Source organism: Bubalus bubalis, chromosome 7, assembly GCF_019923935.1.
Source record: "Bubalus bubalis isolate 160015118507 breed Murrah chromosome 7, NDDB_SH_1, whole genome shotgun sequence".
Taxonomy (NCBI): Eukaryota; Metazoa; Chordata; class Mammalia; order Artiodactyla; family Bovidae; genus Bubalus; species Bubalus bubalis.
Window position 1 is genome coordinate 58,124,650 of NC_059163.1, and position 25,586 is coordinate 58,150,235.

Genomic DNA, 25,586 nt, shown 5'->3' on the forward strand with positions numbered 1-25,586 from the left:
AACAAAGGCATGAACTTTCAACCAAAAACACCTACTTCCCCAAATTGCAAGTCAGATACCCATTAATGGAAGATGGCTAACTGGGCTTCTGTGGTCTAGAGGCTACACAGGAAAAGTACTATCTCCAAAATCAGGGCCCTAACAGATGTTCAGCTTCAGATAGGAAAACCAACATTTCACACTCCGAAGTGATCACATTACACACAAGCTAATAATGCCTTTTGCCTCTAAAAGTAGCCTGGCTGGGTATCCAGTACTCATTGAGCACCACTCGCTACACTCTGGAGTTGGCTAGATCGGTATTTAAAACCTGCCTGCATTTCTTGTGCCGAGTAGGTACCACACAACAGTCAGTAAGACATTAAAGTAGAATCTTAGAGACTATTTTCCTGAATGGCTACTGATCTTGGCCTCACATAAGAGAATTTAGAATTAAGGACTTAGAATATTGTTTATATATACTCTGACAAGAACCAGCTCTAGCCCCACATGTTTACCCAGCTTAAGGATCCAGTGCTATAAAACTACATGTGTACCTGCCCTCTTGTCCTCTTTTTACTGTCAATTTTTCTCTCTAGCAGCTAAGTCCAACATCAGCAATGACCAGGATTTTTGCAACTTCTGCAAGGCCTCCTCTGTTGCATTGACAGTCTCTGAGCAGGATTTCTTAATATGAGGCATCTGGACTACTGATCTTCCATGGATGCACTCTGAATGTTAGTTGCTCAGTTATGTCCGACTCTTTGCAACCCCATGGACTGCAGCCCGCCAGGCTCCTCTGTCCAGTGGAATTCTCCAGACAAAATACTAGGGTGGGTTGCCATTCCCTTCTACAGGAGATCTTCCTGACCCAGGGATCAAACCCGGCTCTCCTGCATTGCAGGCAGATTCTTTACCATCTGAGCCACCAGGGATGCACTCTAGAGGATATCCCTAAATCTCCTAGAAGTGTATGACAAATATGCAGTTTCTATACATGGGCTTTTTTCTCAGGGATATGGTCTTTGGTTCTCATCAGATTCTCAGAGGAATTTATGAACATCCTGAGAGACTAGTGCCCTGATGATAGGGAATATGAAATATTTTTTTTAATTGAAGAATTTTAGCATAAAGTAGAAAAGCCCCAAAATATTAAAGATGATTTGAGAGCTTATTACTGTCACTAAAGTTTTAAAGCCAGGTGAAATCAATAATCTCAGTACCGATGGCTTCTGCTACTGCGATGCGTTTACTTCAATATGTTTATTTTGTGATACATACGTTGTTATTATGGCACATGTCTGATGTTATTACTTTGAGGGCTATAGTTTTCTATATAAAATACTACATTTCATCAAACATCAGGCTTTCTTTACCTCTTTAATGTGATATTATTATACACTACAGCTCAAACATTTTCTAAACACGGCAATGTGTATTCTCCTTCAGGTTTATGCTTGATGATCACTTCCCAATGATTTGAAATAGAATATTCATGGGTCTTCAACTCTCCATTTGACCATTTTTCTTTGTGCTTCCTTCTTGTAGTTCCCCTGCTCATAGCTGCTTTCAGTTGGTCCAAATGCCTGTAGAAGGGAATTTTACGGCATAATTTACATTCCCCTTTAAGGGGTATCACGAGTGTGGCCTCCTGTTTTTAGTTTGTTTCCATAGATTCAACACAATAGTTTGTCCCTTTGGGGCTTTCTCTGTTGTCACCCCTCTTTTTGATCCTAAGCCTCAAGGTATTAGTAGGCTTGCTCCCAAACACACACACACACACACACACACACACACACACACACACACACACGCATGCACATTCTCTAAGCCAACCCAAACTATCACCTTTAATCCATTAGCATTTCTCAAAGTATGATATGCAGACCATTTGTTTCAGAATCTTTATGAGGCCAGAGGACTAGTTAAAAATATTCCTGCCAACCTCCAGACCAATTGGATCAGAATCCATGGAGGTAAAAGCTGCTTTTGTTAATACATCCCCCATCCATCCAGCTGAGATTAGAGAACCCATGACTTACAAGAATCATTTTCTTCCTGATTGAGCCCTATTGTTTTGAGATCTAAATGGAACTACTTTCATACTCATCTGACTTGCCTCTGAGATCAGCATCTCTTTGTCTTTTCCTAAGAAATCTTCTTCCCTCTCTCTTGCCTTTGACAGTAGCTTTTCTCTGGGCTCTTCCTCAATCTCCACAGGCAGCCAGTGGCTCCTTTCTTCCAGAGCTGCCCTAAGGAAACCCCCTTAGCATCCACCACTTCAGACTGCCTGGATCCTAACACCACTTATGATACCTCACCTGGGGTTCACAGCACATATTTGCATGTCAAAAGCAAGCCCCATCTGGCCCACAAAACTCCTCTTAGCCTTGCCCTTAAATATTAAGACTACTTAAAACTGCTTATTTACAGTCTTTCTCCGCATTTTTAAGGCACACACCACTCCTACAATACATGAACTAAAAACAAAATTCTAGTATCTCACCATTCTAACATAAATGCTTTATTTTTTGGGGTTCACATTTCATCCTTATTCATAACAAAACCAGAATGTGACATGAAAACTGTAATCCTGATTTTCTAATTTAACACCATATCAAATATATTTTCATAGCTACTGTTAATGATGACCTTTAAGACTATAAAATATTGCACAGATATTAGTGCTGCCAGATCACTTTTGGTTATTATTTAGGCTATTTTTGGATTATTCTGTCCTAATAACAATACAGTGTCATAATAACAATACATAATGAACAATACAGTTCATGCATGTTACTATTTTCCTTCTTTGAATTATTTATTTAGAATAAATTCCCAGAGGTAGAATTAATGGATCAAAGTGTATGAGCATTTGGATAGCTCTTGACACATATTGCCAAGTTGCCATGGTTGTATTTTATACATTTCCTAAGCAATATGCTGGTAAATGTTTATTTAATAGATTTTTCTCAAAGGAAAAGAAAAAAGGGTGGAGTTTGATTTATAGCATTTGCCAATTTTGTGGTATAAATACCCCTATCGGGTCCAATTACAAGTTCTGAACATGATATCACTTAATACAGATGTTTCATAGCATCATTATATGATATATTGATATAATATATATATCACATCATTATAATATTTCTATCACACAGATAAATTGGAGACGATAACTTCAAAAGCACAGATGACAGAAAAATATTGTAAATAATAGGAGTAATAAGTTTTTTGAATATTACATTTATTTTTAATATAAATTATTGAACTGGGATTTATAGAATTTAATTTTCAATAGTGACTGTTTAACAACTGGTTTGGAAATTTTCTGGAATAACACAATCAGTTCTTGCAAGCAAGTACAGGCTCCCACATATATCTCACTAGATATTGCCTATATCTCACTAGATATTTTGCAAAAGCACACCTTTTTTTTTTCATGGAAGCCATTGAAAATTCACCTGATTCCATCTGTGCCATAAGCAATAGCCATGCTTTTAAGTTAGCAAATTATGATAATGCATAATGAATAAAACATAATCCAAAAAAAAAAAAAGAGAGAGAGAGAGAAGAACAGGAAGTCTATGTGAGTAAATTCATTCTGCCCACTCTCCCCCAATTTGGGTAATACACTCTTCATCCATTCATTTTACTGGTGTTTTTCCATGGGTCACCTATTAAAAAGCACTCAATCATTTATTTACTTGAACAATGACTGAATGGATAACTATATGTAGTTCTCATGGCACATATTATGAGAACCATATTGATGTTACCTAACCACTGTCTTCGTTGGTTTTCTTTTCTACGAAATGGGGAAGAGGTCACTGCTGACTTCAGTTTTACAGGAAACTAATGTAGTGATTAGAAGACTTCAACTTATGCTCAAAGAAGCAATCAAGTATTCCGTAATGCTTTGAAATTTTCTTCCAAAAGTAATTCATTAGTATTGTGTTTTACTGGAAGAGAGACGTGGGAGAGTGATTTGGCACTATCTCATGTGAAAGCCGCATTGGAGAAAGAAATGGCAACCCACTCCAGTGTTCTTGCCTGGAGAATCCCAGGGACGAGGGAGCCTGGTGGCCTGCTGTCTATGGGGTCACACAGAGTCGGACACGACTGAAGCAACTTAGCAGCAGCAGCAGCAGCATGTGAAAGCAAATTCCTGTCTTTGGGCTTTCCGTGAGTGACACTGAATAGTCTCTACATGTCTATAACACTTCAGGATTTTTCAAGTAGCACCCTACATTTTCAAGTTAACATGTAAATATGGTTAACAAAAACTCTAAACATACATACTTGACCAAATCATCCCACTTCCAGAAATTCTCCTAAGAAATAAATTCGAAACAAAGGAAAATGCTTTTGTGTGATATTAACAAGGGCTTCCCTGGTGGCTTGGACGGTAAAGAATCTGCCTATAATGCAGGAGACCTGGTTTCAATCCCTGGGTCAGGAAGATCCTCTGGAGAAGAGAATGGTTACCCACTCTAGTATTCTTGCCTGGAGAATTCCATGGGCAGAAGAGCATGGCAGGCTATATAGTCCATGGGGTCACAAAGAGTTGGACATGACTAAACAACTAACACACACGCACGTTACTAGCAATAGAGGGAAGATGGTTTTACCTCTTTTCAGCACTTACTCAACTTACCATCTCGGTGCTGGGGCCCTGGTAGGAGAGTTTTGGATCAATGGCTCCCAAATGCTCACCTATAGAACAATTGTCTCTAAGTCACTTGAGTGGGGAAAAAATGTGTATTTTTATCACACAGATTCCTGGACCTGACTCCAGGACTGGGGTGTGATACAAGAGAATTGCTATTTTTGAAAATCTTCTCAAAGGGTTTTGATGTCCAGCCAACTTGAGGAACTATGATTCCAGGCCAAAACCAGACAAATCAAACCGTTTCTGAACAATGATCCAAATCTGGAAACAGTATGATGACTTTCTACACGAGGCATCAAGAAGTTGCTTAGGGCATTCAAGCAGCAGTTGGAGTCAAATGACTGAAAAGCCTCAGAGGAGAAGCCTTAATTCTGGCACCTTCCACGTCCCTCTGTTCATCCTTTCCATCTCTGATCCCCACCCCTCACTGCCCAGCCCAGCATTCGATACTGTGAGGCTGCTTTGTAGCATGTTCCACTTTGGTATCCATCTGAACTTGTGTCCTCCCTTTACATACACAAAGCCCCCAAATTTCCACCCTGAGAATATAGTGGAGCTCTATTAAAAAAAAATTATGATAAAACCAAAATAATCTACATGTGCAGTTGAGAATCTCCTGCATAATGAGTATACTGGCCATATACCCATTTTTAAAGGGCGTTTTCTAAAGCCAAAAGAATCTCTGATCTGGAGAGCAGAATGGGAAAGCAAGATGCTTTTTAATCTTGGCTTTTGTCCAGATCCAAGCATCCAGAATTTAAATAAGCACTATGGGCATTCATTGTCAAAATGGTCCAGATTCCTAAATAGAAATGGATTTTTAGCAGTGCCTTCTCAGCACTAAAATTAAAATACATAATTTCACTTAAACAGCCCAAGCAAGTTACTCATTTATCTCTAATTCCAAGTACTCTATAATTCCACCCAAAGCATTCAGTGAGCATCAACCACAGATGTCCACAAATAGTATAGCAGTCACTCAGAGAGTTGTCTTATAAGTCTGAGAATTTGCTAAGGAAAGGCTTAAAAAATCTATTTCTAATCTTGTTTCCCTTTTCTCATGTACATTACCACTGTAATACATCTAACCCTGTGCCTTGTCTATTCTTAGTGCTAAAAAAAATGTTAAATCTCAGCCTCTACCTATCAATCCCACTTTCCTTTGAAAGGAATACTGGCATTAAAAAAGTAACTTTACAGATATGTTGTTCCTAAGCCAGGGACCATGCCATCTTCATTCTAGTATCCCCATTCTTGATAAGAATTGTAATAGCTACACTTACTGAGAGTTCATTTTATCCCAGGCACTAGGCTAAATGCTTTACATGTTTTTATCTCTTTTATCCCTACAACCAACCTCTGAAGTAGATATTTTAATTTATTGTTAGAGCTACTTTACATATTTTTTTTAATGAGGATTAAAGAAGTTAAGTAATGTGTCTGAGGTTCTCATAGGTGAGAAGCAACAGCACCAGGATTCAACACAAGGCAATCTAGCTCCAAAGTCTGGGTTTGTATTCTGGAAGGTGCTTTCATTATTATGTGGATGCAGATATTTCATAGTCCGGGGAAAAAAGTATTCGGAATCATTAGGGAAAGAACTGCAGCATATCCACAACTTATCATTCAGACACACCAAGGAAGTAACAGATGAGATTTGGGGTCTGACTGTTGAAGAATGGAGACTTGCTTATAATCAGTCAACCAGCTTGTCCGCTCAAGAGGAAGTCTACTTCAATTACCAAATGATTGAAGGGTCTCCTTAGCAGGTTGTAACCAAAAATGGAGGTCTTATAGGTACCGTAAGCCACACAAATCTTTCTCTGCATTAACAATGTACAAGGGGAAGACAGTAGAGGGAGGGCAAGTGGGGAATCACAGATGTGGGAGATACATGAGGAAGCCCGGAGCATGAACAAGCAAGGATCCCGAGGCAACCTTGCACATGGAATTGTTAGAGCTATAAGTGCTGAGAAAGAAGTGCCCAAAGGGCTAAGAATACTAGACAGCCACTGAATGGAGTAGACTCTTCTCCTCAGCAGCCTTGCCTCTCTAGGTCTTCCATAACCCATCTACACCTTAATTTTTCAACCTTATTTCCTACCAAAGTGTAAAACAAGCTTTCATCTTTTCTCAGGTCAATTTCCTTAAGTGGGATGGTCATCTTCTAGTCAGTCTCACCTTTGTGCCTTTGCCCACACAATTTTTCCAGTGTGAATTAACCCCCTTTCCATCTACTCAAATCTCTCATCTTTCCAAGTCCTGTGTCTTTCAGACTACTCGAGCTTTCCCTCAAATCTCATTCTCAGAATTCCTATAACTCTTACAACCTATGGTCATTCCATCTATTCCTTAATTCCCATCTTGCACTGCTTCCTGGATTTTAGTTCTTATCACATCTACTAGATCCTTCAAAATAGAGAATCTTTACATTTCTCTTACATTCTTCATAGCACCAGTTTAGAATCAACAAGTGATAATCAACTACTTGCTGCTTTCTTGAATATTTCAATATTAGCTTTAATTTAGTAAAGAAACCCAAACCAGTGATTTCTCTAACTTTATTTAGTTACAACCCAGGCTACCAAGTGGTACCTCACAGCATATCTCCAAATCAGACCACTTCAAAAAACTAAATTTGATTTCATTTAAAAATATGTACTTATACATCAAATATCACTTTTAGAAAAAGGGACTTTAGCATTGAGAATAGGTGAAACCAACAAGCTAGGAATTTCAGATATGAATCTACATCATTTGGATTTTGGTTCTGTTTCTTTTCTGAATTAGAAAATTTTTAAACTCATATTTTCACAGTTTAGAGGATCTTTGGATTTACTTCATCAAACAGGATGATATTTAAACTATCAAAATATTTGAACTCAATCATAGCCAATTATAAGCATATGAATTCTCTAGGAGACTATCTGGAAAACCAAAAAGCCAACTATATAATGTTTGATGTTTCAGAAACTAAATGCATCCTGTTAGACTTGGGCAGGCATGGGGAGTAGATGGATATCAGACTAACTCCCTTTGCCTGAGTAACACAGTTCTATACTTCACAACAAGTTGAACAGAGTAATCACTATGTTGAATCTATAGTAAAAGCTAAATAAAATCAGAAAGATTTCTTTTGACAGTGAATAAATATTTTTAAAGAAGTCAAAGTCTTACCTGTTGTAGAATGCCGAAGAAATTTCTTGACACCAAAATGACTGACTCCGGAAGCCAAATTTGTTCAGTGCAGGTAAGTAAAAACAAAAGCAGCCCAAGCCATTTCACTGCTAAGATTTCCTTCTAGGATCTATCTTTTCTTGCATTGGAAGACCTAAAATTTTGAGAGCTGGGCTGGTAGAGAATCAAACCCAAGATGATTGGGTTTGGTGTGAGTGGTGACTGAGGCAGCAGGAACAATCCGAATGTGACAAAAGAGATTAGCAAGTTCCTGTGCATAAGTCAATTTCCTGTAGCTGGCTTCTCCGAAGAGAGGGTTTCATTTGTGTGGGTTTAGTGATGTGTGTATGTGTGTGTGCACGTGTGTTTTCCTCCATGACAATATGAAAACTTCCCCAGATGAGGGACAGAATAAGACCTTTGCTGTATGGCAGATTTGTGTTGAATTTATCACTTCTCGGGGGACCATTTCCCACTCCCCTTTCCCCAGTTTCCCACCAGCAAACCACCTACTTAAAATTGTGGAAAGGAAAAGTAAAAAACCAAGATGATTCCTTAAGGAAGTGAAACAAACCAAGGGAAAAAAAAAAAAAAAAGGCCACAGGGCCACTCCACAGACTGGTCTTGGTTCATTGAAACTTAGGAAAAAGCACCTTATATCTTCAAGTCAACTTGGTGAACATACTGACTATGGAGGGAAAGCGGTAGGTGGGTGATTCACTTTGTTTTATTAATAACTACCAAACAGCAATCTGAAAAGGACAGACTCAGCCTTAGTGAGAGCTCAGACAGCCCCGCCACACATTTACCCTTGGATGGACCCACACCTGTGTTGTGAGATACGTGACTAAGAGTTGTTTTCAGACTCCTCGGAGTTTCATTACTTGCCTCCAAACCCAAATTTACACGTCTGTCCTCCAGTGCAATCCAGGTGTAGAGACCATCTGCACACACTTAGATTATGACTGAGTTGCCTGTACCAATACATTTAACTTTCATGATGTGGTCACAGTCTCCCCCCTACACCCGCCTCAAATCCCTAACTAATCAATGCTACCTCCCAGGGTGAAGTCTTTGTCAAAATGCCACACGCCAAAAGGATAAAATCAACTCCACTCAAGTTAACAAGCATTTATAGAACCCCTACTGTGTGCAAAGTCCAGTGCTAGGGTAGGGGAGGGTGCTGCTGCTGCTGCTGTGCTGCTAAGTCGCTTCAGTCGTGTCCGACTCTGTGCGACCCCATAGACGGCAGCCCACCAGGCTCCCCCATCCCTGGGATTCTCTAGGCAAGAACACTGGAGTGGGTTGCCATTTCCTTCTCCAATGCATGAAAGGGAAAAGTCAAAGTGAAGTCGCTCAGTTGTATCCAACTCTTAGCAACCCCATGGACTGCAGCCTACCAGGCTCCTCCGTCCATGGGATTTTCCAAAATGGAATCTCTCACTCATAATGGTCAAAGTCAAGTGAAGGGGAAAGATGGGGATATAAAGGAAATGCTGTGAGTCAGGATCTATTTATAAATCTCACTCCAGGGACTTCCTGGGCAGTCCAGTGGTTAGGACTCTGCATTTCCACTGCAGGGACACAGGTTCAATCACTGGTTAGGGAACTAAGATCCCACATGCCTCAAGGCATAGCCAAAAGAAAAAAAAAAAATCTCACTCGAAAAATCCTGGGACACCAGAGTCAGTTGAAACGAAGTGTGTACAACCTTTTAGCCAGTTAGGATAGCTACTGAATGTTAACATGGATTCTTTTGTAATATCCCAGGGAGACTCGACTGACTTTCAGAGAGCCACTCAGATCTGCATGCATCATCTGAGGGCCACCCTCATGCCCTCAGTGTTGCAGACGTGGAATTCTGTTATGTGCCTGATACCGTGAACTGAAGAGAAACACAAAGGCTGAGACAGACATATTCCCTGTGCTCTCAGCACCTGCATCCTAGTCAGAGGAAACAGAAACATTCATACAAATGTATCAGTACAGATTGTAATAACTATTGCAAAGGAATCAGAAAAGAAGTTGAACTAGAGAGCAAGACAAGATGCACATCCCAGGGGTGGTGGTCAAGGAGGGCCTCTTTGTGTATCTGACAATCAAAGTGAGACTTGAAGTTGTGAATCTCAACCCTGACTGAGAAGCTTTTGAAAAATACCAGTACCTAGGGAATTCCCTGGCAGCTCAGTGGTTAGGCCTTGGCACTCCCACTGCAAGGGGGCATGGGTTCAATCCCTGGTCGGGGAACTAAGAACTCTAATGCAATACCAACAGGCAAAAAATTACATAGGTATATCAGCACCTAGGCCCCATGCCCTAGATGGGGGGGATCTCCCCCCATGTTTGATTTGTCTGACTTGGGGCTTGGGCATCAGTATAAATTCCCCCCATTATTATAATGTAAAGTTACCTCTCTATTGCTGAAAAAGAGGAGTAGAAGGAAAGTAGGGAGTAGTACTACTTTCTAGTACTTAGTACTCTACTAAAGGGAGTAAAAGGAAAGACATTTCAATCAGAGGCAATAATAATGTGTAAAGGCCCTGAGGTGGGAAAATGCTTGGCATGTTCAAGGAAGTAAAAGAGGATTGATGTGTCTGGTGTGTAACGATGACAGGCGTAAGTGGTGAAAAATGAGCATTCTCAGAGATGCTCATATAACTACTAAGTCCATAGGAGACTCATTAACCCCTGAAACCAGGCATCAATTTTTAAGGTGCAATAAGAACTCAGTCTGGGAGGTGAGATCCTTGAGCCCTCTGATAAGCACATATTTCCTTTTAGAAAAATTTCCCAGAAAAGTCAGATCACCATCATAATGTTACTAGGTAAGCAGAACATATGGCTGGTGGATACTTTATTTACCTCTATTTGGGTCATCAAAAGATTTAGGGAGGCATATAAAAATACATATACCTTAGCAAAATAAAGCAAATTAAAACAAAAAAGATGAAGCCAAAAGAAATGAAGATGAAAATTAAGCTAAAGCCAGGGGTAAGGTTGAATGAGAAAATGAAAATACCATGTAGTTCTAAGCATTTAAGCAACTGGTGTGAAGCAGTAAACACTACCACGCTAAAAACTGAGCACATTGCTCAGGATGAGGAGGGCTTCCTGGCTCTTCGGTGCTGAGAGAGTGCTAAGAGAAACTTGGCACCTGCATTCTCATAGAACATCACAACCGAAGTGAAATGCCACCCTTAAACTAAACCCAGCCAGCCACAAGCTCTAGAGATGGCTCCTCACATTTTCCTCAGTGTAAAATAGGCTGATTTCATCTCATGAAAAACTTGACTAAAAGCAGTCCCAGGGGCACATCAGAGAGGGTCCTGATTCGATATGCCAATTTAATGCAGAGATGAAAATAGATTTCAGAAATGCTTCTGCAAATTCAGAATAAAATTGTTTTCTCATCTGAGCTTCTAAAAAATTGAAGGCAGCAAAGAGCTGAAAATTGGTGGTACTTCCAGGAAGAGATCCAGTGGTTTTCTCAGTGACCCAGCGCCCCTTGAAAAAGCAGAGGAGTGTCCTTGAGCAAGGACAGCTGCCTCCAGGGGTAGCCCCGCTTCACCTCCATAAGAAGGCAAGACTTTGCCCTTTGGGAAACAAAGCAAAAGGCACCACAGGCTGGTTTGTAATTTCAGGGCGTTGGGCCTTGTGCATTTTCTTCACAAAAGAACATACATACTCCAGGGCAGGGTAATCAGGGTGTGTCTGAAGGCCCAAGAGCTCCCACCCGCTCTGGCTGGTGCTGGGAAGAGTACTGCCAGTTGGCTGTAAGATGTTCCTTTCCTTCTTGGCTCCCCGGCTCCCGCCCCACCCCACCACCCCCACTGCCTCTTCTGATGGCCTTGCTCTCTCTGTGTAGGTAATTGTAGTTTTAGATGTTCTCATAGAGTCAGGCTTTGTGCAGCCTCTCGCTCCTGACAGCGAGAAACGGTTTTTCCTCTTGCCTCTTATATATCTTTAGTCTTCACTAAACATATTTTTAATATATAAAACTCTTCACATATATTTTAATGTCAGAGGAGGTTTTCTGAAGGGGAGTAGGAGAAGGTTGGGAGACAGCTATCTAACTTTTTCCCTTTTCTGGAAATCTTTCTCTCTCTGACTCTAGCTCGCTCTCTCTCGTTCTTTTAACAGACAGGGGTAGTGGTGAGGGGAGGAAGCAAATAACCTAAAATACATGTACACGCTACATGCTTACACACACACACACCCCTGTGGGTATGTAAGTCCTGAGGCTGTACAGGGCCTCAGAACAGAGATGAGGCCCAGCCTGGGGACAGAGATGAGGGGAAACCCTGGGGAATTCAGAGTGGTGGGAAGGAAGGAAATCCTGGGTGTCGAGTTCCCAGTAGGACCTTGCCTCTCATAAGCCATATTCGGGAAGCTTCCATGACAAGCACTCACCACACTGTGAGTTGGACTAGTGTTCTCCCATAAGCTCCCACGGCACCTTCTGTTAACTGCCAAGCACTCACCAAACAGCCCTGTCTCATTTAGCACAGAGCCCTTGAGGCCCAGGGCCTGGCCTTGCTCATTGGTGCATCTCAGGCACCTCACAGTCAGCCACTGATGAACCATTTGCTGATCCATGGATTGATTCTCTCATCTAATCCTCACCACAGTCTTACATGGTAATCATTTTTTAATATATTTTTACAGCTAAGAAGACCTCAGCGGGCTAAGCAATTTGCATGAAAGTACATGACCACAAAAGCAGAACAAAGACCCCCGCACAACCCATCCATCCGTTGTGGCTCTTCACCCTGCCGCCTCCCAAGGGGGAGACTGGGGCTGTGGGGACAGGGAAGCAGCCTAAGCCCGAAGCCACAGGTCCATTTTCCGTTTTCTGAGCACCCTTCCTCTGAGATTCTCTGCCAAACACAGTTGACTAAAGGTCAAGACTTGCTTTCTCAAAAACATCTTCATTTGAAATGTCCTAGACTTTCTTGGCGGAGAAGGCAATGGCCCCCACTCCAGTACTCTTGCCTGGAAAATCCCATGGACGGAGGGGCCTGGTGGGCTGCAGTCCATGGGGTCGCTAGGAGTCGGACACGACTGAGTGACTTCACTTTCACTTTCATGCATTGGAGAAGGAAATGGCAACCCACTCCAGTGTTCTTGCCTGGAGAATACCAGGGATGGGGGAGCCTGGTGGGCTGCCATCTATGGGGTCGCACAGAGTCGGACACGACTGAGCTACTTCACTTTCACTTTTCACTTTCATGCATTGGAGAAGGAAATGGCAACCCACTCCAGTGTTCTTGCCTGGAGAATCCCAGGGACAGGGGAGCCTGTTGGGCTGGCGTCTATGGGGTCACACAGAGTCGGACACGACTGAAGCGATGCAGCAGCAGAAGCAGCAGACTTTCTTGGTGGTCCAGTGGTTAAGAGTCCGCCTGCCAATGCACGGGATATGGGTTCAATTCCTTGTTCAAGAAGATTCCACATGCCATGAGGCAACAAAGCCACTGAGCCACAACTAATGAGCCTGTGCTCTAGAGCCTGGGAACTGCAAACCACAGTAGCCTGAGCACTCTACAGAGCCTATATTCAGCAACAAAAGAAACCACTGCAATGAGGAGCCCGTGCACCACAACTGGAGAGTAGCCCTACTCTCTGCAACTAGAGAAAGCCCTCACACAGCAATGAAGACCAAGTGCAGCCAAAAATTAATTATTTTAAAGAAGAGATGTCTTCTGATATGGCAGACCAATAGCTTATTTTCTCTTTAATAGTCTCCTAGAATGAGCACGTCTTTTATTGAGGGTTTTAAAATAATGTAACAACTGAGTACTATGAACTCACACATAAGTAATATTTTTGTCCATTGCAAAGGTCTCTGCCTTTTATACCAGAGAGAACTCTTAATGACAGTGTTAATGGTAATGAATAGTAAACCTTGGAAACTGTGATATCAATCATTTACCAAATTATTTTTCACCCTCCCCCTTCTTCTTACTGTTAATGAAATGATTTAGATTTAGTGAGTAGCTTTTAATGTTTACACAGACCTTCATTCACAATATGGTACCCAATAAAATAAAATATTTCAGTGGATTCTGAAGATGTACCAAAATTTTAACTGATGTGAGTTTCAAACCTAGGGCATTAGACAGACTAATTATTTTTACCCAGTTCCCCACTATGTGATAAGCAACTGTATGAAACCAAAACATGCATTCCTTCTGACTGAGGAATTTTATGATGGGGATTATAAAATGTTAGCTCTATAGAAGAGAAAAAGTTTAACTAGTATGTGTCACTTTCAGTGTAAAGATACATTCATATAAAATACCCATTAAATTCTAAATATTAAAATATGCTAGAAATGCTTCAGGCTAGAAATCACATGAATGATTACCTCCTTATGCACTTTGAATCATTATAAACATCAGCCTCCCTAACCAGATAAGAGTATCATTTCAAACATCTTTTAGCTTCCCTCTTTTAGCCATAGCTATAAAAATACCATTTCCCTTGCTGTGATTCTCATCATCTATTTTCTCTTTAACTGTTTTACTGTAACATCATGTATTGCTTTTTGTTTCAGTGAATGTCAGGTTCTCAGGATTCTCAACTGCCATTTTAATCCTGGTTTGTTTGCTGTGTATAACTGTGTTTATCGAGCAAACATTTACATCCTGGTTTTTATTGCAGAGCCATAATTCATAACAATGCAGGGTCGGTCTTGTTGCAAAAGATGATAGCATTCAACATAATCATTTGAGCTGTGGTGTAACTTCTTTTTTTAAGTGTCAGAACAGAGTTAATATCGTCTAATGCCCGTTACCCTTCAAAGCCATCCCTGGTTAGTTAATGCACTTTTGCAACCCTGCTGACACCAGGCAAGGCACTTTTAGGACCTTTTAAGAACTTTTAGAGACAGCTTACTAAACTATAAGAGAAAAACCAGTAGTGTTACATTCTATTCACAACTTGTCTTTGACTCAAAGTATAATCTGGTTTGTTCACCTACCTTATTCACTGGATACAGGTCCAAAGCAAAATCAAATCCACCCAAAAAGGACAAAGATGGGCTATCATTGAAGAAATTTGAAAGAATGTGATTCGGGCTTTGAGAGCAAATCCTGGAGAGGAGTTTGCAAAGTAATATGAGTAAAAGGAGTGTCTTTGGGTCAAATGCATGAACTCCCAGGGGAGTTCCTCTCTAATGTAGAATATCTGATTCATTTAAAAAAAGAAAAAGGCCATCACTGCTTCTTCTCGCATTCATATTTTACTCGTGGTCTTGATACGGATCTTCAGTTTGGGCACACACATCACAGGGCAACTGCATCTCCGTACACCTGCTCAGAGTGGGGGTTGTAGACGTTTCAGTTAAAAGGCAGGGCCATGACTACTAACTTGCCATCTTTTCAAAATAACAGATCTCCTGCACGGTTCTAGAGGGATTAGGTTAAAACTTGTACCCAAAACAATCTGAAATTCTGGAGAGCTATAAATTTGGATTCAGATAAAGTAAGATTCAAATCTCAGTCCCACTTATGAGCAAGGAGGAGGCCCTGATCTTCCCAACTGAGAAATAGGTATAATTACACCTCCCTGGGAAAGATTTTGGAAAATAGCTATAGAGTCTTTGGAATATAGTAGACACTCAGTACATGGTGTCTATTCATAATCTATCCTGTTTTGGACTTTCACCTTCTGGAGTTTTTTCCCTCAATTCCTACTCCCTCTTTAAATGATAACTGTTGACTTTCAGAATTTGAGAAGCTTTGCCAATGCCAGATTCTGGTTGAATAAAGTTGTACAAGCTTATACACCATGCACAGGATTCTAAGTCCTATATTGATTGTCTCAACAGTTTTACATGGTCTAGAAAATTTTAAAACAAATTGTTACTGGTAATTTATTCTTTTTGCACAATTTGAACAATCACAGAATCTTCAGAAACGTCTTCTGAAGTCGTCTGCTCACCACCCTACAAACATCTTAAGATAAATGAGAATTTATTCTTCCCTTTCTCATTCAACAAATATTTATTGAACCCTTGCTGTAATATTTATTGAGCTCTGTGTTAGGCACCAGGGAGACAGCCGTGAACAATAACAACCACAAAAATAAAACAGCCTGCTCTCCTATATCTACTGGAGAGAAAAGTGATGAGCGAGATAATTCAGTAATATAAAATGTTACAGAGTGCTAATTACTAAAAAGGAAAATAAGGCAGGAAAGGACAGGAAGCTTGGGTGGGATGCATATTTAAACAGGATGGCTCAGGAAAACCCTGGGTGGGAAGATGAGGGAAATAAAGTCTTTCAAGGTCCAATAACCACTTTAATGAGTAATGGTCCTTAACATCAGCATACATCCCTAGATTTGATGATCAATTGGCCTTCTCAATGATGCAAGATCTGCTTCCTCTTCTACTCAAACTTGGGAGAGAGGAGCCAAGCACCCAGCTCAGTGGGGCAGCTCCCCTTCCTCCCTTGATTGAAAGGGAAACTCACCTGTCAGCCCCAGGCCTTCACTTAACTGCTCACTTCTCCTCCTTTCCTGGTCCTTTCTGACTCTCTCTTCTCTGAATCTTTGTAAGTCATTTTCATGATGGACTGCTGATAACTCCAAAGATACATGACCAGAACTAAGCACCTAGTGGAAGATTCCAGAGTAGTAAGAGTTTTTTCAGATACAGTGGCTCAATGCTACCTTGTCCTTCAACTTGCTATTATTCTCTCTTCCCTTGATCTTTTTAACCAAGTCATAACAAACAAGTCACACTGGCTTGCCATTTATTGCACATTTAACATGTGCCAATCAAGTACTTTCTATGCATTTTCCTAATCATCCAAATAATTATGAGGTAGGTAGCATTATTATCTTCATTTGCAGAGGGGGAAACTGAGGCAGAGAGAGGTCATGAATCTTGTTCAAGATCTCAAAGCAGTAAATAGCACACCTGGATTCCATACTCCATCTGCATTTCTTTATGATGGTTGCACGTTGAATTTTGCCAATATCTTTGGTAACCTAACTACAGGATACAGTTTTATCATTTAAATGTTATTTATTGGGTCTCTCACACCAGATGGGTACATCAACATCCCAAACCTGTTTGCCTGATCCTGAATTACTACATGGCTTGTTGATGAAGATTGATTTTAAATTTCAAAAGCTGTCATTATGCTCATTCAAAAAATATATTGTTTTTGTCTGCTTTTAAAGAATAGTTCTTTGCCTCTTTTTTGTCTTTGTCTTTTTTTCCTAAGATGACAATGTATAGGCATGAATGTTAGACATTTTTGTTTTTAGGTTCTATTTTTGTTAGTTAGTGCCACTATACCAATAAGTAAGAGGAATTTCACCCACTACTGAAAGTTGTGCTGACAACATGAAGGACATGTGTAAAAATGGCTCTCATATGTTCTCCTGAATAAAGTTCTGGAAGCTGTTACAGATATATGCTGATTTATAGAAGAGGCAATTCACTAGTCTTAAAAGCACATAAAACTAAAGTTTATGTGGATTGTCAGGGTATATTGAGTCAAAAAAAAGATGACCATTGATGCTTTAATTACATATAGCAGTCTAAACTTTTTTTTGCACAAATACCAGGAATGTATGTAGATTTTTGGCCTTGGATGAATGTTGTTTTTTGTTTGTTTTTTAAGATGCTGTTTACAGTATCACAAATGGTTAAGAAAACCAGCTCATGATCTCTTTAAGCTCACCAGAAAGTAGCAATACTTCTTAAGCCAATGTTTATTTCAACAGAAAATTTATATTTGACTTGTTTGGTAAATCTGGAATAATGTGGCCTGAGCTTTGGGAAGCCAGATTCAAATGAGCTTAGCTCTTCTTCCTTAACAGTTAACTTCCTGTGTTGGAAATACCCACTTGCTTAAATGATAAATGTTGACTCAATGAAGTAAAATTATGAATTCCATTCACTTTATTACTGACACAGCCTTCATGGAGAGAACGAGCTTGAAACATATGTGCAAAAGTTTTTATTTAAAATATTTATCAGGCCGATAAGATCAAACAAAGCATCATGTCATTCAGCTGAGACTTGACAACAGTTGGCATTGCTTATTAGAAACAATGGTTATGGGTGCAATGAAAGAGAGGCTGGTGTAGGCAGTAGAAGCAACTACTTGCTTCTGCAAGACACTGATTTCATCTCTTGACTGATGGTGACTCAGTCCTATGAAGCAAGCAATTTCAGCTCACTATGAATCAAAAAGTGCTTAATAACATGGAAATGTACACATAATATATTGTTAATTCAAAGAAAAACAGGACAAAACTTGAATTTGAATTCAATAAGTCACTTCAGTCATGTCTGACTCTGTGCAACCCCATAGACGGCAGCCCACCAGGCTCCCCCGTCCCTGGGATTCTCCAGGCAAGAACACTGGAGTGGGTTGCCATTTCCTTCTCCAATGCATGAAACTGAAAAGTGAAAGTGAAGTAGCTCAGTCATGTCTGACTCTGTGCGACCCCATAGACAGCAGCCCACCAGGCTCCTCCGTCCATGGGATTTTCCAGGCAAAAGTACTGGAGTGGGGTGCCATTGTCTTCTCCGAACACATATATACATATATGCAAATATTAGTAAAGTAACCCTCTAGGTGACAGGACACCACTAATTTTTATGTTTTCCTTTTCTGTATTTCTCAAATTTTCTATATTATGAAAAACAACTATACGAGCCATATAGAAAAGTATTGGTTTTTTTAATTGCATTGAGAAAGTCTACCTAACTTTACTCCAAAAACCCTGTTACTGCTTCCGTCACAGTACGTTTTGCATAATAACCAGTGATTTTATAGCAGTTGATTCTCAGAGGAGAATCACTGAACCAAAGTTGAACCTTGCAAAGTCATCTTCCTCATTGCTCAGCCTATACAGGGTCACATTTAAATGATTCCAACCAAATGCAAATTCTACTTGCACATAGACTCAAAAATAAGGGATTCTAAAGGCTTTCACATTAAACCTCTTAGAAATCCTATCTTAAATTTCCCTTAAAATAGGAATCAAAGCTGGGAAGGAGCCTAGGCTATTTAGTAACTTTATCTTCTCATGGGAAAGACAAAGGAGTACTCAGAAATAAAAGTGAGGTTTCCGGGAAATTTATTCAGTGTCTGAGCTCAAAAAGAAAGAGGTAGTGGGAAATGCTTGGTGCTTATGAAAGGTAAACATGTTTGTGACAAGGGCAGTCAACGATTACAAGATTTGGTTTCAAACTAAACCTGCTGTTTTCTTATGACTATTATTACCTAAATTATTATAGCTGCATTTTTTAACCATTTTGGAGAAAAGAGAGTATTTTTGTAAATTCTCCTTAATGAGTGCTGTTTAAATGACACCTAAAATTATACATAAAATTTCAAGATTAGTCCTAAACAAATGTCTATTTCTTTTACTTTTTTTTTTTTTACCACATAAACCTTTAAAAAGGCAAAATTTCTATTAAAATATTTTTTCCAAATAAAAATTTTAAGTTCTCAAAGATTTACTGGAAACAATGGTTTTATAATTCCCAATAAAGCTATTTCTAGGGTATGCTTATTATTCAAAACATAAGATTGTTTTGTTCTCTATAATTCTTATCCTTTAAAATAATCTTCAAAATGAAAATAATGAGGTTTTTTTAATGCTTTGGAAGAAAAATGCTAAGTTTTCTTATAATTTTGAATCTTTGTCTTTCAGATTCAACTTACCAACTATTTTTATGTACATTACTGTATTTGGTCCTCACAGGATCACTGTAAAATAGCAAAACCAGTATTAATATTCTTCTCAGGAATCTTATTTTATAAATGAAAAGACTGAAACTTAAAAAAGATTAAACAATTTGTATAAGACCATGCAGCCAGTCAGTAAGAGAACTCTCTAGATCAATTTACTTCTATTATTTTCCCTGCCAAAAAGCAAATTACTCTTACCAATTTATTAAAATATAATACGAAATAAACACTGAAGTTGTTGTTCAGTCATATCTAACTCTTTGCGACCCCATGGACTGCAGCATGTCAGGCTTCCCTGTCCTTCACATTGAATAGAGACATGCAAAAAAAATCCAGAAAATCTGTTATTTTTATTTGGTCATAGATTTACTAGTATAAAGAAGAAGATACAAAAATAAAGTATCTATGCAATGAAATCCTAATTTTATATGAAAAAATTATTCATATGTCTAAAAGACTGAAAATAATTATATCAAAAATTAATAGTGATTATCTCTGAATGGTGAAATTGGAGAGAATTTTTTCACTTATTTTTCTCTAATTTTTTGTATTCTTCAAATTTTTAGCTATAAGTAAGGATTAACTCTATAATCTGTCAAACAAACATTACCAGCTTTCTTTAATAAAGTGATCTAAACATACTGTTTATTCTCGTCAGTGATTCTCTATGTGGTTTCACTTCAGTTTTTTGATTTGCTAGGAATTTTTAATTTTTAAAAAAAAAGGCATATGTGGTTTTTTTTTTTTAAGTAATGTGAAATCACAGTGCCATATTCTGAAGAGTTGGTTCTCTCTTCTAGCCCATGTAGCAATATAGGGCAGGTTTTTGAGATCGTAACCTGAAAAAACAATTCTGCAGTTTTCTTCATGTCTGCGATAAGTCCCAAAGTTTACTGTTAACTTGGATGAGTACCTTCCCAATAGCCATTTCTTCCTCCTTGGTAGAAGAATCTCCATTTGGTGATAGGCAAAGTGTCCCAAATCAGGGGATGAATCATGATGTCCCGTCTAAGGTAGTGTGAGAGATTCCTCTGGTTTTTGGCTTCCCAACCTCCCTTGCAGCTACGGGTAGCCATGTGACCCAGTTCTACTCAATGAAATACTCAGGAAAGTTTTTTTGGCTTTTCCAGTAAAAAGTATTCTTCACTGGTTAGAACAGTGAGAAACATCCCAAAAATACCTGTGCTCCTTTCATGCTTTGACTGTTGTCATATGAGAATTCGATGTTCTGAGGGCTACAGCGGTCATCTCAGGACAAGAGGGAAAGCCCAAAACACTGAAGAGACACAGAGCCAGAACACTGTTGACCCACTTGCTCCCTTTTAATTTTTATTATGTGAGGTCATTAAATGCACGTATTATCTAAGCCACAGTTTGTTATTCTAATACTTGCAACTGAATGGCTTCTAATGATGTAGTAACATACAAAAATTTTCCAACTGAAGCTATCAACATCTTACAAAGTGTAAAAAAATTAGCCAATACCCAAACTAAATGGCCAACAGTGCAGAATGTCATAGAGAAATGGTTAGATATTCATCATATATGTCTCAATAAATCTGGAAAAGAAAAACAGTGGTTAGGTAGATTATTTTACTGGGCTATTACAAAGTTAGTTAAAAATAACATGTGGGAAAATTATGTGGTTACATGACGTAAGATTATGCGGGGGGAAAAAGAAAAACAGGACTTGGAATTGTATATACGCTATGATTACAATAATGTTTTTAAAGATTGTGAAGAAACAACCCCAAATAACTATCAGGAATTGTCTTGAGGGATAAAATTACCAATAGATTGTTTTTATCCATTCCTCTATTTTTTAAATACTGGGCCTCACAGGTTACAATCTTTACATTAAAAAATATAAAATAAACTCACATAGACAGGCATACCTTGGAGATATTATGAGTTTGGTTCCAGACCATCACAATAAAGCAACTATCACAATACAGTCACACACTATGGATTTTCCAGTGGTCATGTATGGATGTGAGGGTTGGACTATAAAGAAAGCTGAGCACTGAAGAATTCATGCTTTTGAACTGTGGTGTTGGAGAGGACTCTTGAGAGTCCCTTAGACTGCAAAGAGATCCAACAAGTCCATCCTTAAGAAGATCAGTCCTGGGTGTTCATTGGAAGGACTGATGTTGAAGCTGAAACTCCAATACTTTGGCCACCTGATGTGAAGAGCTGACTCATTTGAAAAGACCCTGATGCTGGGAAAGATTGAGGGCAGGAGAAGAAGGGGACAACAGAGGATGAGATAGTTGGATGGTATCACCGACTCAATGGACATGAGTTTGGGTAAACTCCGGGAGTTGGTGATGGACAGGGAGGCCTGGCGTGCTGCGGTCCATGGGGTCGCAAAGAGTCAGACACGACTGAGGGACTGAACTGAACTGAACGTGCATATAAATGTTATGTTTATACTATAGTCTATTAAGTGTGCAATAACATTGTCTCTAGAAAACAATGAACATAGCTTAATTTAAAAATACTTTCTGGGACTTCCCTGGCGTTTTAGTGGTTGAAACTCCATGCTTCTACTACAAGGGGCATGGGTTCTATCCTTGGTCAGGGGAACTAAGATCCCACATGCCGTGCAGAGCAGCCAAGAAGCAAATTAATAAAATAAAATAAAAATACTTTTTTGCTAAAAAATGCTAACCATCATCTAAACCTTCAGCAAGTCATAGTGGTAACATTACAGATTACTATAATGAATATAATAGTGAAAAGTTTGAAATATTGTTAAGAATTACCAAAATGTGACTCGGACACATGAAGTAAGCAAATGCTGTTGAAAAATGGCACCAACAGACTAGCTTAATGCAGAGTTTTCACAAACCTTCAATTTATTTTTTAAAAAATACAGTATCTTTGAAGCACAGTAAAATGAAGTGTAATAAAATGAGGTATGGCAGTATATACCCCTGGAAAAATTTACATCAATATAAGAATATGTTTGACTCCCTATTGTCAAACTTGAACTTTCCAGCTTGACTTTCAAAGCCCTTCCAAACATGGCCCTGCCTATTCCTCTACCCCCATCCCCCACTACATGTCCAGTTCCAGCCACAGTTAACACTAATTCATGGCTGAAAAGTCTTGCCTTTTGTGCAAGGTAAACATTGCCAGATGTGGCAGAGACTGCTGATTATTCCCTCAAATCCCTTTCTTCAACAGAGAATGATTTTCAACTGAGCACACCACAGCTGAAGATAAAAGAGGTATGTCCTAGCCTTCCTTTCAGCTGGTCGTAGTTATATGACTTTGTTCTGGCTACTGAGGTGTGGGCAATCTCCAGGAATGTCCTTAATAGGAAAGGTGCTCTCTCCTTTGTCCTTTCCCTCTTAGATGCTTAAGTTTGGGCCGCCAACTTGGACCATGGAAGGAAAGCCCTGAGCTGAGCTTGGAGGAACAAGAAGGCTAGGTCCCTGATGAGCTGTTACTGCCACTCCAGCCCTGGAGTGCCTACCTCTCGGTTTCATTTCCACAGGAGAGACAAAGAGAGAATTTGCATATCCCACCATTGTTTTTGAGTTTTCTGTCACATACAACCTATCCTAACTGATATATTAATTTATGATATAAGCTCCTGACAAAAATGGTTCTAGAAGAGGAATGACAACAATATCATTGAATTACTATCTAGAAGACATGAACTGAAAGTTGGAGGTTTGGGGCTGGCATGCAAAGGAAAACAAAAGGCTAAAGAAGGGGGTGGCTGGTGGTAGGATTAAAAATATGGTGAAAAGCCAGGGCCACCAATGACTATTTGGGGGAGAAGATAAGGGTAAAGAGTTGACTAAAGTAATTTTAAGAATAAGATGACTAATAGTAAACATTAAGCCACCTAGTGTCCTCTGCTACAATGTAATTCCTTAATGCCATCACCAAATTCTCAGTAAAAATCTAGCGTACACAGTAGCCTGGTGTGAGCAGGGTTTTTTGGAAATCAAGGCAAAGGGTTCAAGGCAGAAAAAAACAACAGCAGAAATGAAAAAAACCAAAAGGCTGTTCATTCAGTGGAAGCTGGAAATTAGAGCTTATAATAAAGCATAAGCTTTCCAAATCCCCAGAAAAACAGGTATAAATGCTATATTTCCCATTCAATATGGAATGATTTTTAGGGTCAATATTTTGCATATACTAGCAAATTTTACGGAGAAGGCAATGGCACCCCACTCCAGTACTTTTGCCTGGAAAATCCCATGGACAGAGGAGCCTGGTAGGCTGCAGTCCATGGGGTCGCTAAGAGTAGGACACAACTGAGTGACTTCACTTTCACTTTTCAATTCATGCATTGAAGAAGGAAATGGCAACCCACTCCAGTGTTCTTGCCTGGAGAATCCCAGGGACGGGGAAGCCTGGTGGGCTGCCGTCTCTGGGGTCACACAGAGTCGGACACGACTGAAGTGATTTAGCAGTAGCAGCAAATTTTAATGACATGTTTACATATACTTTGCATATCATTTTGCATTATACCAGAAACACTCATGCTAGACATATTGTTTTGCAACATATTTTCTTTTGGTTTGGCTGGGTTTTAACCAATCAATATGCCACAGACATCTTTTCAAAGAGATTCACCTCATCCTTTAATAAAAGCATAGTATTCCTTCATATGGAAGTACCATAATTAATTTAACTAGTCCGTGATTTTTGTTGTTGTTGCAAACAGTGCTCTATTTGTGCAAAACATGTAACACTTGAATGCAATTGTGCATGAGCAATTAAGTATTCCTGTAGAATAAATGACAGGAAGAGACTTTGCAGGGGTGCTGGACAGATATATTTTTATTGTAGCAGATACTATCGAATTACATTCCAGAGAAGTCCACCAATGATGAATGAGAGCACCTATTTCCTTGTACTCTCACCACATTAGGTATTATAAATCTTTTTAGTTTTCGTCAGCTGAAAAGTGGTATCATGCTAATTAGTGAGATTCAACATCTTCTCACGTATTTACCGGTCATTTCTATTTCTTCTCTGAAATGCATGTCTATATCCTCTGCTCATTTTTCTAAAGGAATTATTTATTGTTTTCATACTAATTTAGAAAAACTATTTATATGCTAAAAATGTCAATAACTTGTCCCTGTATATTTTACAAAAGTATCTCTAGGTCTGTTATTCATCTTTTAGTTTTATTTATGGTGACTTTGGCAGGGCCCAAGTTTTTAATTTCCAAGATTTACTAGACTATTTACCATTCCAAAATGTAAACAGTATCTTCCTATAGTTATGATTTATCATTCTTTCAAAATTACATGACAATAATGTAATAGTTAAGAGTACAATCCTTTGTACCAACCTTCCTGAGTTCAAGGCCTGATTATGCTGTGTAAACTCAGGAAAGTTATTTAATTTCTATGTGCCTTGGTTACCTCCACTGTTACATGGAGATAATACTAGTATCTATGTCACAGGACTTGATGAACAACGATTTAGTACATACCAGATGCTTGGGACATTCCTTGCAACATATAAAGTTTCAATCAACATTAGCTACTATTATTTTGCTGTGTCTTGATAACAAGAGTTTTCCAAAATGTTTTAATATCTGATATGCCCCATAATATAAATGCTCCAGAATGCATCCAATCCTTATAAACGGTCTTAACCTTTCTGCCACCTGCCTAGACCAGTAAAATGAAACTCTGCAACTGAAGATAGAAAACTGAAGACTGCAAATGAGAAAATCAGTGTCACACACAAATCAAATAGAAGTAGCAGCTACAAAAGCTCAACAAGTCAGAAGCAAATACAAGAGCCTAAGGTAGGAATTATACATTTTAACTATGAGTCTTGCCCTGACAGGTAGGACTCTCAAACAGCAGCTGCACAAACCAGTCTTACCCCATCTGAGACAAATGTGCCCTTAACATGCAATGGAACCTTATTTCCTATACATTTAGCTAATATTCTGAGCAAGTCTCAGGGATGATCCTGTCTGTAAACCTTTCAAAACCTTTCTTTAGCTTGAGCAACTTTATGTTATTTAGAGAGTTTGATCACTGTCCTCG

General features: G+C 39.2%; 1 protein-coding gene across 3 annotated transcripts in view; it reads right to left on the minus strand.

The window, feature by feature from the left end:
• Positions 1–14,957, minus strand: part of RHOH (ras homolog family member H) — a 43,276-nt gene extending 28,319 nt beyond the window's left edge. Inside the window, exons 1-2 of one of the 3 annotated variants that reach the window (XM_006068239.4) lie at positions 7,829–8,124; positions 4,637–4,695 (exon numbers count right to left, since the gene is read on the minus strand). The gene's annotated coding sequence lies outside the window, so the exon portion shown is untranslated. Of the gene's footprint in view, positions 1–4,636; positions 4,696–7,828; positions 8,125–14,810 lie in introns of those variants that run through there. The other 2 variants (XM_006068240.4, XM_006068237.4) reach the window with 2 other exon arrangements.
• Positions 14,958–25,586: the final 10,629 nt, after the last annotated feature.